This window comes from Sylvia atricapilla, chromosome 2 (assembly GCF_009819655.1).
Source record: "Sylvia atricapilla isolate bSylAtr1 chromosome 2, bSylAtr1.pri, whole genome shotgun sequence".
Taxonomy (NCBI): domain Eukaryota; kingdom Metazoa; phylum Chordata; class Aves; order Passeriformes; family Sylviidae; genus Sylvia; species Sylvia atricapilla.
The window spans coordinates 65,302,990-65,318,913 of record NC_089141.1 but is presented as its reverse complement, the minus strand read 5'-3'; positions in this window follow the sequence as shown (position 1 = coordinate 65,318,913).

The window sequence follows — 15,924 nt, the reverse complement described above, 5'->3', positions numbered from 1 at the left end:
AAGTTCATTTCAAGCGAACGTGGTGTGAAGGAAGAATATTTCATCATATTCATGCTGACCATAAAATGGGTGATTGGCTGCAGCATCTAACTATGCAAGTCCCTGCAGCAAATCTAGAAGAAACCAGCCTTTCTGAAGACACAGCTGATGAGTCTGAATGATGGCACTGCCACTGAATTGTATAGTTTCTACAACATTTCCAAATACATTTAGCAGCCTTGATTTTTCATCAACTCCTTTGACTTTCATTGAGAGAGACACTATGCTGTAATAGGGCCTTAAGGTTATAAGAGTAACACTATCAAAGAGCAATTTTGTCTCATTTTTAGAGCTATTTGTCATTCCTCTTCAGTCAAGGTTTACTGGCAAAGAGTCAGTTTTTAAAAGGCTTGTAGTGTCTGTCGTCCTGTGAAACCTCTCCTCACATTAGATGATTAGTGACTTGAGCAGGCTAACACACCTAAAAGGCAGAGATCACAAGAAGAATCTGGCACTAATCTGAAAATCTCATAAAGGACATTTAAGCATGCGACAGGACAGCCAAATGCCTGAGTCCAGCCAGCAGGAGGGCTCTTGTATTTTGATTCCTGAGAATCTCCTAATTAGGGTTTTTTTCCTTTCGAAGTCCTGTGCCAGGGTTTAAAAGATGAGCAGAACTTGCAGCTTCGGTCTTAAAAGGTGTTTATTAAATGTTCTTATCTCAAAGTCTGTGCACTGCCCTACACCAGGCTTAGCATGCTGAAAGACACCGCTGCCAAGAACACCTGGTGTTCAAGGTCTTTTAAAGGTTTCTAATCCAATTGACTCTTAAAATGTACTATATTTACAGTTTGTACCAATAATTACTACCAATTCTAGACACGCAATTTTCTACATTGCATACACTCTACCAATGTCTCTGTGCCACAGTCACAGCAGAAGATGGAGTTGAACAAGAAGAACTTAAGACACCACCCAAAAATCTCCACCTTGCTCCTATCTACTTCCATTCTAAAAACCCAAAATTACAAATTTTCACCCTAGACAAACTAAACTACTATCTAATTTAATTTTTTTTTTTGTTTTTATTTTCTCCATAAGTGTTGGAAGTTTTTCCCATGGACTAAGGTCAAAGGCAATGCTTTCCTGGGGTCCCAGCAAGGATCTTGGAGCCCCCAGGGCAATTTGAGGGGTTTCCCCCATGCCCTGGACTCCAACAGGGAGCAGAGGTATTCACCGCAGGCAGACTCACACACAGCACACCCATTACACCGCCGTGTGCATGGCCAGCTGCACAGACCACACAGGCATTCGGAGTATCCACGCAGGCACAGGCAGCACCAACCCCCTTCCCTGCTGCCCCCAGCAGGACAGGATGGAGGTTCATGAGTCAGAACACACGTGTACATATGTAAAGTGGATCCCTGCAGCGGCCGTATCCAGCGATATTCAGTCTGCCCGGTAGCTGCCCTCTGGATCCCAGCATCCCCAGTTGCTGGTAAGCAGCCTTTAGTCTGAAGGACAATCTGGGGAGCTGCTCCTGATGATTCACACCTGATCCACAGGAATGATGGGTCTTCTGGAGGACTTCTGAGAGAGGCTGGGACAAAGCATTCCTTCCTTGGGAGTACTTGATTTGGATTCCCACCTGGCATCAAGCCCCTCTGCTCCTCTGTGCTTTTTGGGGTTGTGCTTTTGATAGGCTGGTGGCCCTTGGGATAAGCCTGGGAGTAGCCTGGCAGGGTAGTGTTTGGGGCTGCTTTCTGCCATTGTCTGTCTAAGCTCTTTTTGCAATGGTGCAGATGAGCCCTATCACAAAACCTAACACAGCTGTGCCAGTATGCAAATCAAAAATAAATGATGCACTTCAGCTTAAGAAACCAGTATCAATGGTGAGCTACTTCTGAATGTACATTGAAAAATGACAGATTGTAAAAAAATCATGAGCTGAACCTACAGTGGTGCAACAAGAAATAAAGTAACAATCAGTTTATATGAGTGTGAATTTTTTAATTTGTTCTTTAATTATATGGCTATTTAACTTTTTTAATATATATATACTTGTAGTAAAGCAACTCCTACCTCTCAGCAGGTGTTTCCACATAGGTGTCCTGGGTTGTAGTTTAGGATGTATTCTATCACCATCTTCAGTTAATGGCCCATCAATGCCTTGTGAATGACTCTCTCTTTGCATCTCTCTTTAATGGGCCATTAAGGCTCTCTTCCATGACTTATCATCCCATTGTGAGATGCTCCGCCCATGGGGAAGAGCCAAGCATTCTCACCTGGATATAAACTGGGATTTGGGACAGTAGAAGCAGCCCTCACCCACTGGATTCCGAGAGGACCGGAGCTACCAGACCTTTCTACAAGATTTCTGTTTCAGGAAGACCACTTCATCTGGACTGTTTCCATCACCCTGATCAAGTTGTATTCTGACTCTGTCACTGGTTTTTCTTTTTGTATTTATTTTATTTTATTTTATTTTATTTCATTCTATTTTATTTTCCTTTTCTTCTCATTAAATTTTATTCCTGACTTAGAGCCTCTTACTTGGTTTGTTTTCAAACCACAACAATAGGGAAAGAATTTCAGTTTACCTCTGTACATGTTAGGAAGTTTAGCTGGAAGATTCTGAGGGTTTCTCTTTGTAATTGGCTCAGTGCCGGCGCAGGGGCATGGACTGTGCTCTGAGAGTGTAACTCAAAACCTCTTGGTGATCTTAGTGGCTGCAAGCCAGGTTATCCTTCATAGAACATTCAGTATTTAGGAAGGAGCACTAATGAAATGAAAATGCTTTTTGGAGGTGTCTTAGCAAGGTGCAAGAGGTTTCTCAGACATCTGTGCAGGCTTTATTATTTGTTTTCTGTAACTTTTGTTATTTTGATATTTTTCCTTATTAAACCTTCTGATTTACAAAACACCTCTGAGGAGCAGTCTCACTCAAATTAATTATAGCCACTTCTCTGGCAAAGGCTGGACCTCAGAGACTGATGCATTAGCATGTGGCTTATTACACTCTGGCCATGTGTTACTCAATATCAATATATATTTAAATAGGCTTCGCCATCTCTTAAGGATCCTGTCATCTTTAGGCAATACTGCCTTATTCCAAATCTGCAAGACCACGCTGAAAGCCTAATTTCAAGATGATCCTGAGTGGTCCATCTTTCCACTGTGATTCCTAGAGAGGTATGCAGTAGTACTGAAATTTCCTGAGCTGTCTGGGACACTCACACAGGGGTGGTAAGTATGACATACAACCTGCAGAATGCTGTGATCCTCTGGAAGGACAGCTAGGGCCCATGACATCCCAAACAGCACTAAATATCTGGATTTGGATATTTGAATTAGCAAGTTCCTGCTTCTCAAAAGAGCCAAAGAATTTTAGAGTGCCATGAGGTTCACTATAGACATCTGCTTTAAGATAAGGTGAATAACTTGGAGAAAAGAGTTCATGAGCTGACAACCTTTGGGATAACAAAGGGCAAACACAGGGGACACTCAGCTGTGCACATGGACACACACTGAGCACACACTGAGACACACAGCACAACCTGGAAATTGCCAATCTTTTGTGTAAGGAAATGAAAACATGTAATGCCAGTGAGCTGGATGGACACAGAGCCAAAGACTCAGGAGGAAATAGGAATCTGGCATGTGGAGAGACTGTGAAGGTATAAAAGCCCAAGGACCTAATTTTTCTCCTTTGTTGGGAGTCCCTCCTTGGAGGAATCAGATCAGTCTCTTTCTGTGTTACTCTGCTGTGAATAAATGGTTTTATAGAATGAGCCACCTGAGACTCTTCTGTGGGAAACCTGAGGCTGAATTGCTGAGTAAACCTGGTCTGACTGTGTGAGTGGGATGTGTGGGGAGTAAAGCAGGGGACCCACTGGATTCCTGGAGCTTCCCATGAGGTGAAGGGGCTTCAGTCCCAGCAAAAATTCTCTGGTGTTGGAAATGTGAGTGCCAGAGAACCTTGTGAATGGTCATACTGGGAAGTTTCCTTAACATAGCAGATATTACACAAAATCTAAAGATGTTCTGTGCCTTTTTAGAATAGTGACCAGAGATTGGAGACATCACTTAGATAATTTTCAATGGTGCCTGAACTGATTTTCAGTTCTTAATTGTCATTTAGATCACCTAAACTCTAGACATTTAGTTAATTATCCCTGATCTAAAATATTAAAAAAAAGAAGGAGCATGGTGAAGTTATTTAGATAAATTGTACCAATCATACAACAGCAAGATAGTTATCTTCTCACAAAAAAAAAAAAAAACTTAAAAAAGAAAATTGAGTTTAGCAATAGTCTATTTCTAGTTGTATGGAAAGCTCTTTGATGACATTCAAAAAGGCATCACTAAAAAAGAGAAATAGGATAAAAAGTAGCACAAAGAGAATAAAACCCAATAAAAACACAACATTAGAAATACAACATAGGGGCCTAAAGGAGGCCTACATGAATGCTTGAAAGGGGCTTCTTTCAAGGGCAGGTAGTAATAGGATAATTTGGAATGGATTTAAACTGAAAAAATGTTGGCTTAAATTAGGTATCAGGCAGAAATTCTTTACTGTAAGGGTGGTGAGGCACTGGAACAGTTTGCCCAGAGAAGCTGTGGATGTTCCATCCCAGAAAGTGTTCAGGGCCAGGTTGGATAGGACTCTGAGCAACCTGGTCTAGTGAAAGACATTTCTGCTCATGGCAGGAGGGTGGCAGCTAGACGATCTTTGAAGGACTTTCCAATCCAAACTGTTTGTGATATGGTATGATAAGTAGGAACATGCAAGGTTATAAGGAAACTCTTATAAACATAGAACTAGGATATAAAGGCAAGGAAAGGGTTTATTGCAAAACAGGGAACTACAATGAATAACAGGAGGAGGAGAAACATTCAATGTGTCCTTTGCCTTATTCATAATCAAAACCTGAACTGTGATTTAATTTAATTTAACTGAGCATGTTTTAACAGAGGTGGAAGAACACAGCAGAACCTAGAAAGAAGAGCTTAAAGAGTGTTTAGGTCTATCAAATTGGCCCTTCATAAGCACCTACAAGCTTGCCGCCAGTGGTTAGAAACACATTCAAGGGGCACTCTGTCATAGACTAGAAAGCATGAGTGCACCTGAGATTCTGTAGAGGTAAAACATATCTTGAGCTGTGTTAGAGGAGCATTAATGTATGTCAAGGGAAATAATATTTGAATAATATCCTGTAGTTAGTGTTGGTAAGGCTCAGTTAGAGCATTGTGTCTGGTCGTTGTACTTAAGGAGGTATTTAGAAAAATTTTACAGAATCCAGAAGAAAGCACGCAGAATGGTAAAGAACTGAGAAATGCGGTACCTTCCTTTGGTGGATTTTTTTCTCTATAGATGGACCAAAAGAATCCCATAAGTTTTCAAACATGATGGTTTTGGTAAGGTCTGCGATGAAAAAACCTGCTGTAAGGACAGGAGATGTGAGCCATTGAGACAGGCACCAAAGGATTGCCGTGGAGGCCCCTTCATTCCCAGGTCTTAAGCAGGGACTGTAGCACAGTCTGTCAGAAATGCTCAAAAGTCAAAAGTGTTCAGTTTAACCAGAGACAGGGCTGGTCTAGCGGATCGTAGCATGCTGCCTCCAGCCCCAGCTCCCTGGCTCTGCATGGTCTTTGGTTGCCTTTCTGCAGCTAAAAATAAGGGAGCTAATTAATGCTATTTGAGATGCAGCCACTTCCCACTAGGAATCAGATGAAGAGTAAGGCATTTTTTACAGGACACTAAACAGCTGTCAGGTGGTAATACTGTTCAGTTGCTACTGACCTAGGCTGCATTTATATTTTAATGACTTGCTGTGAAAAGCTCTATATACATTATCAATCCCCTGGGCAATGCAACCCCTGTTTTAGAGTTCCTTGACAAATGAGATTTAGTTTCCAGAGAAATGTTGCTAGGTAGCACCTTTTAATTCCTAGATATTAACTTGTCACACCTCCTACTGTCTCTCTTTTCACTCGACAAAGTCATATAGATATTAACCAAGAGAAAAAGGAGACAGAAGGAAAGGTATTTCACTACAAAATGGTTTTATGTTGTTATCATAAAAGAAGATTTGAATTGGCCCATTTAAACAAAGAGGGAAATATATACAAAGCTCTAGTGTTGCAAAATTACAGGGAGTATTTAATTTTTGTGAAAAGGTATGTCCTTTAAAAACTATCATTAGAAGTCTGTGTAAGTATGGTTTGAGATTTTCAAGCTTTCTGCTGGGAGTCTTTATATTTTATTATTTTGTAGAAGGCTAATAATACCACTCTGTCTACTTATTGCTCATACTAAACATGAAAAAAAAAACCCCAAAAAACCAAAAAAACCCCACCTTTTCTCCCATCCTCCCCTCAAAAAAAGTTGTTGACAGATTTTTGACAAAAAATAATTAACTAAAAAAATTTCCTGTGCTCATTTGTGAGCCAGACAAAAGTTCTAGGTGTGATATAGAAAGAAGATGATTTAACAAGAACAATTAAACCAAGTTGTTATGGTAACTGGATTTTGAAAGGATGTATGTTAAAAAAAAAAAAAACAGGGGGAGAAAAATTTATGCTCCATCTGCTCTAATCAATGTGAAACACAATTGTTAAAGAAAAATACCTAATAAGGATAATTTCACATCTGGCATCAAGCCTGTATGATATTTCACATCAACAAGGCTCCAAGATGTAAGTCAAATTTTGCTCCAATATCTGTCAGGTTATAATATGAGTGGTATTTGACTGATTATTATGCTGAAATACTAATTAAACTTAGTAATTTTTAACTACCTTACTGTGAAAATTCAATTCAAATGTCTGCATTTGCTCATTTGTGCTACATGCATTGTGCTTGTTGATTTTGATTAAATTATATTAATGCACAGTAATTATCTGATATAACATAATGTCTATTGCTTCTGGTTTCATGTCACTGTGCTACACCAGGAAGATGATGCCTCATCTCACATGGTACTGCAGGCTGTTGAATAAAATATCCACTGGCAATTAGAAAAGAGAATGTCTGAAAAAGGAGCCTTTTCACAGAAATGTAAGTTTGTACAAGATGTAGTCCATGTCATTCAACTCAAGTGAGAATCACTTCAGACGGAAACCACACGCACTTCCACCCTGAAGAACAGAGCCTTGAAAATGCGTTGGCAGACCAGGGATGTGAAAATCACTCACTAAGCATTTTTAGCTTCTCTGTTCATTGGTAAGTCTGTAGCTGCAGAAAATCCCCAAACAGAAACAAGCTTTTGGTGGCCTATTCCAGTGAACTTCTGATGGTTTCATTTTGTCATTTCTCTATCATCTCATCTGCATTTACTGACTTTCCATGATCCTGACACCAGTTACATCTTCAGTGCCGGGTGTTTAAGTTTTTTCAGGAGAAAAGCTTTCTTTATTGACAACCATGTTTTCTGCTAAGATCAGTATTCTGGTGGTTCAAGTTTGTTCTGGTCATTTAAGTTTGATCACATTTAATCTGTTTTTCTCTCAATCCCTCTCCCTGCTTTTTGCCAACTTCTGGTAACTCAAGCTTCATAGCTTTAACATATTTTTATAACTGACTGAAATTTTAAAAATATGTTTATTCTAGATCCTGTCAGAGACCATTTCTTTCCTTTATCACTTCACAGCCTACTGAACATTGCACTCAGTGTTGCCCTGTGGTATTCCTCTCCTCCTGTTAGCCTCCTGGGCAAACCCAAGAGGATTAATATCTGCTTTCCTCCCTGACTGTTGGTCGCTAGGGCTGCCAGAGATCTCCCAGGCTGTGTATAACACTCTTATAGGGCTGATATGACACTGGCCCTGTGGATCATCCAGAGTGGCAGCTGGAGGATGGCTGAAATATAAGGAGATATCCCAGAACATCACTAAACCTTAGTGTGTCAGTTAAAGAAGTGCTCCAAATCTGGAGAAATTTTATGCCTAAAGAGATCTCTTGGTCAGAGGAATGGTGGCAGGTATGATCTCCATGGATTCATTTGACATGAGCCAGTGGTGCGCTGCTGTCTGGCTGGGAGGCTGCTGCACAGAGGGCCGGGAGAGAAGGGCAGAAGATTAGGGAAGTGATAACTCGCCTCTGTTCAGCACTTGGCTTTTAAAGTCATGACAGTTTCATTCCATCTCAACAATCTCCTGAGAAAGCTGCTGATGTATTGGATATGCCACTGGTCAAATACCATTGCTTCCTTCCAATACTTTTAAACAAATTCCTCCACTCTTTCCATCATGACTCTTCTGAGGTTGGAAAGAATTTCCTCTTCTTTCTTTTTTTTTTTTTTGTTGTGAATCTTGACAACAATTCAATCCAAATTGTGCCAATATTACTGTCAATCAGAGAGATCACCACTCTTGTGGCTCTCTTCTATTCTTCTATTTCCCAAAATTCTTGCCCATGTTCATATGTGAGACCTGTTTTGACAGATACACTCCAAGGGTTTGTGTTTCCATATCTGGGTAGAGCATAGCATGGGCAGTCCATCACCATGTGCTCATGTAGGAGCTCATGTCATTTGCAATTGCATTTCTGCCCACTATCAACTACTGCCTTCTCTGCTTGTCTGTCTCTTACACACATCCACCAATGTGCTTGCTGTATCTGTAAGGTTCCTCTCAGAAACACCATTCACATTCAGAATTTAGAAGAACTTCTGGCAATAACTCAAAACTGTCATCCTATCCCAGTTGCTATCAAGGGCAAATTACTTCACTTTAAGTATCTAAAGAGCTTTGCCCATGAGCCTCAGCCAATTGGTCTTCACTCCCAAAATATTTCACGTGGGAAGAATATAAATAGCGCACGTTTCTTAATGAGACTGTAAAAGAGGTGGTGGTCTTAACATTCCAGTAGGAAATCTCTATATTTTGGAAGTGGTTTGATTAGTAGGAATCACACCTGAATCACATACTGTAATAGAATCAACTCTGTTGGTTTATTTAATTGTAGGGAAGACAACATTCATTGATAAGTTCAGGGTGGAAGTATCTCACTGCAAATCCTTTAATAATCTTCTTAAATTCATATTTCAAAACCCTGAAGTGACGGAAAGGAGGTATTTTTAAACTTTTCACATTTTTGCAATGTCAGAATAAGGACTGTTGAGTCTTCTACACAGCTGTCTCAGACATTTCTTTGCTCCTCAAGCTTTGTTTGGTTTAGGTATGTGTGTCTTGTTTTCCAACATTCCTTATGCTGTCAGTGACTTCTCTGTGTACTGCTAGGTTTTATGTGGCCACACTTGATTTTTCTTTCCTCTGCAGTAAAGTTCACCTTAGGCTGGTGAAATGCATTTACAGAACTACAGAGCATGGCATTGCTGCAAAGAATCTATCACTCTAACCTTTAGTACACCCAAGGTCAGAACACAATTACAGGGTTCAAGGGTTTAGTAAGTTATTTGCTTGCACAGGCTGCTGATTGATTGTTCTAAAATTGTTATTAGGTAGCTGGCACCAGTGATCAAAAGGAAAGGAAAATGAAACAGGAAGCTGCTACAGCCTAGTGCTTGTGTATAAATAAGGGTAATGTCAGTGAAAACAGGAAAATACTGGAAAGAAGATTACTTCAAGTGACACAACCTACTCAGTGGCAGATAAGCCTAAAATCCAGTATTCTGCATAACTCATTTTCTGTGTTGAATACAGGTTTTCTGAAAGCTTTGCCTCACTTTGATTAAAAACAAAACAAAACAAAAACAAAACCACCCCCCCCCAAAAAAACCCCAAACAAACAAACAAAAAACCTGAACACCAAAAAAAAGCAGGTGTTCAAGACATTTAAAATAAATTATTCTTGAACTCTGCAAAACCTCATATAGTTAGATTTACCTAAATGACTGGTTGTACAGGATTGGATCAGGACCTTAGGAAAGAACACAGAGAGGGATTCCTTTGGTGGTGTTCCATCCAAGCTTCTCCAGCAAGGACAGAAAGGAAAAGATGACTGCTAGACTATGCAGCCTGCTTATGGCTCGTACTAGCCTTTTTCAATCCATGGCCTATGTCAGTACAGGGTCAAGAAGACTAATCAGTCCCAGGTTCCTTAACCCATGTAATCCTCAGAAATCCTTCAGAGTAATTTAGATCAGCACAGCAGAGTCTTTTCAAATTCCAGCTGTTGTTTTCTGTGAATCTTTATAGGCTGTTTCAAATGCAGTATTTATCCCTTTTTGTCATTGCACTCTGGTGTGGTTCTAGTCCAGGCAAGTTGGCTTAATGAAGATAGTAACAGAACTTAGGAAACACGCTACTTTGCTTTTGCATGGGCATCATCACAGTCTGTTTTATGCTACCTTAGTTGATTTTGGTTTTTTTATATGTCACTGTTTTAGCTATGTGGAGAATTTCTTATATCACATTAACTTGATGGTTTGCAACACCTGACCATGCCAACAGAGACAGCCTAAAGCAGCATTGTTTCAAGGTAGATCAGATTTGAACTTCTTTAAAGGTCAGATGTACTAGACTTTGGAGGTTTGGATTTGTGCCTAATAATAGTAAAAAGGTACTGAAGTTGTAACTTTGCCTCTGGCAAATGTACTACTTAGCAACATACAAAATGTTTGTAGCATTTGTAAGTGTCAAAAACACTTGTAAGGAAATTAAAGGAGTTTAAGGATCTAGTCAACCTGAAGGCAATCTTCTAAGAAGAAAAATGTCTCATCCTAAAAGTAAGATTGGAGAAGAATTTTTGATATAAACCATTACCTCTCTATCAACACATTTGTAAGAGTTACATCTTATTTTGTCGGTAAATCATGTAATAGTTTATGTTCACTGTATCCCCTTGAGTACTGCAAACTGAAGAATTATGGTTTTGATGTGGATAATTTCTTTGTGTTGTCCAGGAATGGAGAGGGGGGAATGGATCTTTAATTATTTTCTGTCAAGAGGCTGTTTATTACTGAATGACATTCAGGATCACAAGATACCATGGGGTAGTGCTTAGCTAAAAGCATCTCTCAGGTAAGAAAGACCTTGACTAAAACTGCCCATCTTTGACTGGATTAATCCAGAACGAGCTCAAAAAGCCAAGAAAGCACTAGGTGGAACTTGTTAGGCAATTGTGTCTAACTTCACAGTTCTGGGATGCTTTTGAGGCAGGAGATGAGAGGATGATGGAAACCCTGGTGACAGCTGCTAACTGGCCTGAGGTCCAGAGGGAGGGAACTGATCTGGAACTGTGTGATTAACAAGGCCTTTGGTGCCTCTTGGCAGCTCTCTGATACAGACAGTGCCAAACACTAAAAGTTCTCCTTTGGGAGGAAGGGGGACACAATCAGGGATGCCCAGCCTCATGCAGATGGTGGAGCCAGAGGCTGGGGTCCCACCCAGGACTCAGGCTGCTCTCAACTGACCCAGGGGCTGGAGCCTCAGATGGTGTGAGTCATGGGGTGGAAACCTTGGAACAGGAATTGGAACCCATGCCCCCAGTGGGAGCAGGGACAAAGCCTATGACTCTGTAGAGGGTTTAGGATCAATTCAGGTCATCACTGGACCTCCAGTTCTCCATAGCGATATCCTCCTTATCTGAAGCTCCTCAGGCCTCCTAAAGCTTCTCTCTTTATGCCAGATCTTTGGTTTTGAATGTCTTCACTGGTGCACTGGAAATCTGTTAGCACATATTGAGGAAATATTCTGCAAATCTCTTCAATAAAGAGGATAGATGGTATCCAGGGGCTCCTTCCAACCTTAACAGTTCTGTGATTCTGTGCAAATAAAATTTAGCAAACTACAGCATTTTCTCACATAATTTGCTTCCAACATAAATTTAAGTGTCCAAGTAAAAATTTTAGCCTTTCTTTATTATTTATGCTTTGAGAAGTGTTAAGGCTCAGAAAAGGAACTTAATTAAGATGCTTAAGGAATACAGTTTTGAATTCCAGAGCGAGGTGAATATGCGACTGAGTAAACTTTCTCTGCTTTTCTTGGAAGGTAGCCAGCAGAGCCAGAAGGAAGGGCTGGTCTGGAAGAAGGAAGGGACTAGAGTCTCCCTGGAGAAACTGAGAATTAAATACAACATAGTTTTGCCTGCTATAGTGTGTGAAGTCAAGAGCATCTGACACTTACAGAAAACAGAGAATGTAGTTAATAAAATCCAGATTACAGAGTCTTGTCATTCCTGAAGATTTGGAAGACACAGCCCAAAAAGGATAATTTAAAAACCTTGCAATTTTGAGTTCCTTGATTTCTCCAGAAATACTTGGTATGTTCAAGTGCTGGACAGAATGTAAGCTTTTACCTGAGGCAATGTATGCATTTGTCTGCAGGCCAGAACAGCCATCTGCCATTAGATGTCAGACTGGTCTGAATTACGGAAGCCAGCCAAAAATCTGAAATGGTCACTGTAAATTTCTTAGAATCACTAGGAAGAAATAGACATTTTAAAGGCAAGAATGAATACAGCAAGTAGTTTTTGACCCAAGACAAAATAAATCACAGTTTAAAAATGCTCTTTTTTCTCTTCATTGTCAGTAAAGGATACTTAGATTAACCAGGCCAGACATGGATAATTTAATAATAGGCATCTAGATAAGAAAGACAAACCTTCCTCAAATGTATAATGTGTAGACTGGAACAACTGATCAAAGAAAAACCTGGGTTTGCATTCTTGTAATATTTCAATAACTAAATTTCATCAGCAGCTATCTTGAATAGAACCACTAATATGCAAGACAAACTGCTTTGCTTTTATTGAGAAAAAACGGACAGCAAGAACAGGTCAGGATATCAGTGTGTAGCTGTCTGATGGCAAAGAAGCAGGATATATCCTCAGCAGTTTTACCATAGATAGCTAAGCATATTAACTATCTGAGATAACAGCACATTTTCTCTCCTTTCTTCTTTCCTCTACCTCTTCCTCTTTCCTTTCACTTTCCCCTTTCCTTTTTTTCTATGCAGTTGTAGAATATTGATTTGTGGGAGAAATATAAAAAAGAAGTTGCAAAGATTAGATCTTCCTAAAAATCTTTAGCACCTCAATACACATCCAGGGAATGCCAGTGGAAAATGCACCACTGCTGGTATAATATTTTTGTAAGAAGTAGGAAATGAAAACATCCAGTTTATTAAAACTGTGACACTCTAATAGCATGTGAAAATTTTGCAGGTTGGTAGGCACAGCATGTTAACATTTCCTAAAGGTTATTTTTGGCACAGGTTGTCAGAAGGAGAAAAGATAATGTGAAGAAAAGGACTAAGACATCTCAATTCCTAGAACTGTGGAGATGTTTAACCATTCCAGGTTATGCATAAGTTTTGCAGTGCAAGATGAGGAAGGGAACAAGAAACAGGAAATTAAGAAAACCACTTCAGCAACTTCCAATGTAATTTGGAAAACTGAAGGAAAAATGAGATGCTACTGGCCATGCCTTGTAAATGGGCCAACTATGTCCATTTTCAGTCATTAATGTTTATATTACCTTTACAAAGGACCATTCCTGCAGACTAAGTGACCAGTGTGACCTAATGGGCTTTGGCTATGCCCCACCACATCAACTCATCCTTCTGACCATTAATGCCAAGGAAAAGTCCTGTGCTTTGCTGACTTCTATTTTAAAGAAAGAGGGGATAGACTCAGATTATGTGAACTGCATCCATTTATTGCCCTTCTGTCATTTCTCTTGGTGACATTTCTTATGTGATGTAGTGTCTTATGATATGGCAGACTGAAACTCAGCAAAAAGTGATGTAATTTAATAGCCTGGCTATAAACCTACCAAGACTTTATTTCAGATCCCTTGACAGAGAACAAGTTGACCCAAATTTAAAGTGACTAATAGACCTCAACCTTCACATGGTTGTAAACTCCCCACACAGGAATCAGTTCTATCTGGAATAAGAGACTTGATGTCTGACCATCACTTTCTTTTACTGAGGTCTCCTGAGAACACTGCTTCTACCTGCCTACCTACCTACCTACCTACCTACCTACCTACCTATCTTCAAAATTACTTCTTGTTTTATTGTAGTGCAATCCAAAGGATTTTTCCACTGCCTTTTCCTGCATAAGGAAAACTCAGAAAGCTTGGATGACTTCAGAGATTCTTCTTTTTACAGATTTTTTCAAAGTATATCACAATTCAGTGGGCATGTAATACTTATAAGTTGGAAAAAAAAAAAAACAAAACAAAAATCACTTGATCATGGATATCTCTCTTACATGTTTTTATTCTCACAGAAATCCAAATGTTCTTTGCTTAAACACAGTACTTAAATAACAAATAATCTAAATCAACATCCCCTAAGATTCACATAAACGTGAAAAGTAAAATTCTTCTGTCAGGAATGAAAATAATTCAGCTTTAAACATGTAAGAACCACGTGTCAATCAGTACCATGTGCATTCACTCTGCTCATTATCAGAGAGGCACAGCGCACAAACCACAAGAGGGCTAATCAAGAACATCTTCTGTAGTACAATGAGAAAACATTGTGTAGTTTTTCAGACCTTCAACCCACTGGTTGGTCTCAGTAATTACTGAAACATACTCTTCTTATTAAACAAGCTCTTAAATAATTGATCCTGTATTTTCTCCTGTTCACTAAGGAAATACTATACATAAACAGAATTTTTATGTGTGTGGTATCTTATTTGCAGATTTTGTTACTGAGAAATGTGTGATTAGGCTGTGTATCAGGAGACCAGGGTTGCAGTCCCAGATCTGCAGCTGATGCAGTATATGACCTTGGGAAAGTCATTCAATGCTGTGCCTTAATTTGCCTAAGATCTGTTGTCTGACTTGCATTTCATCTGGTTTAATTTTCTTAATATCTTTAATTTTCCTGTAAACACCCCCTGATAAAGGACTACACTTTCCAACATGTCTGGAATCAAAGTGCTTCCTAATTTTCAATTTAAGTAACAGTAGAAAAATAAGCAAAATATAAGAAAAATCATTTGAGATGAGCAGAATAAAGGCTTACTGATTTTTTTTTTTTTTTTTTTTTTTTTTTTTTTTTTTAGTAAAAAATGCTTTCTATTTCATTATTTTGCCAGGTTCTGTAGTTGGCACAGGCACAGTTTGGGAAACTTTCTAAAAGATTGCTTCCTGAGAAAAAAAAATTGCTTCCTGTTTCTCAGGATGTACTTCTGTTCACGCTGCTGCTGAGGGCGTGTTGCTGTTCTCTCCTGTTTCACAGTGAGTAGATAAAAGTCAATTCAGCTTCCCCCTATGCAGCAGCAGTACCTAGTTTTTATGACCTCATTCTGTGAGTGCCAGAGGAGTGGTGTGCCAGCCAGGAGGCAACTGTCCACCATGATAAAGCTTAAGCACATCAGTCTGGGGAACAGATGGGATGTGGACTGTGCTAGAGGGAAGGTAGAGGACTTTGAATACTCTCTCATCTTTCCCCCAGTTCAGATGTACAAGTAAAGGAAAGGAAACATGTGCATGTTTTCACAAAGAAAAAGTCAAATCAAAAGAAAAGCTTTGTGCTTTTGCTTTCAGAAATTTTAAGTAATGTTCAAAACCCTTAGCAAATCGCTTTGAGCAAATAAATACACATCATAAGCATATTTCAGTCTCTGAATCTCGCAGACAAATGCTACTTTGAAACTACTTCTCATACTGTGCTCTTCATGATAACATGGATTGTGTAGCAATTATATTATAATGAAGAGACCAGAGGATGGAATGCATTTTTAATCTGAAGTATTACTAATAGTGTAATAACCCTTAAGAGGAATGGTTCTAGGGACGTGTCTGCTAGATTAGAAGGCAGCTGGATAGAAAGAAAAAGCATTTTACATGAACAGATGTTAATTAATTAAATATTAGGCATACAGATTCTTAGCATATTTACTGAGGAAGAGACCTGTATTTTCTATACCACATGATTTAGAATATCCAGAAGTCTTTGAAATTCTCAGTTTATTGTATATAGTTCATAACTTGTTAGATGTTCAAAGGACATAATAAAGAT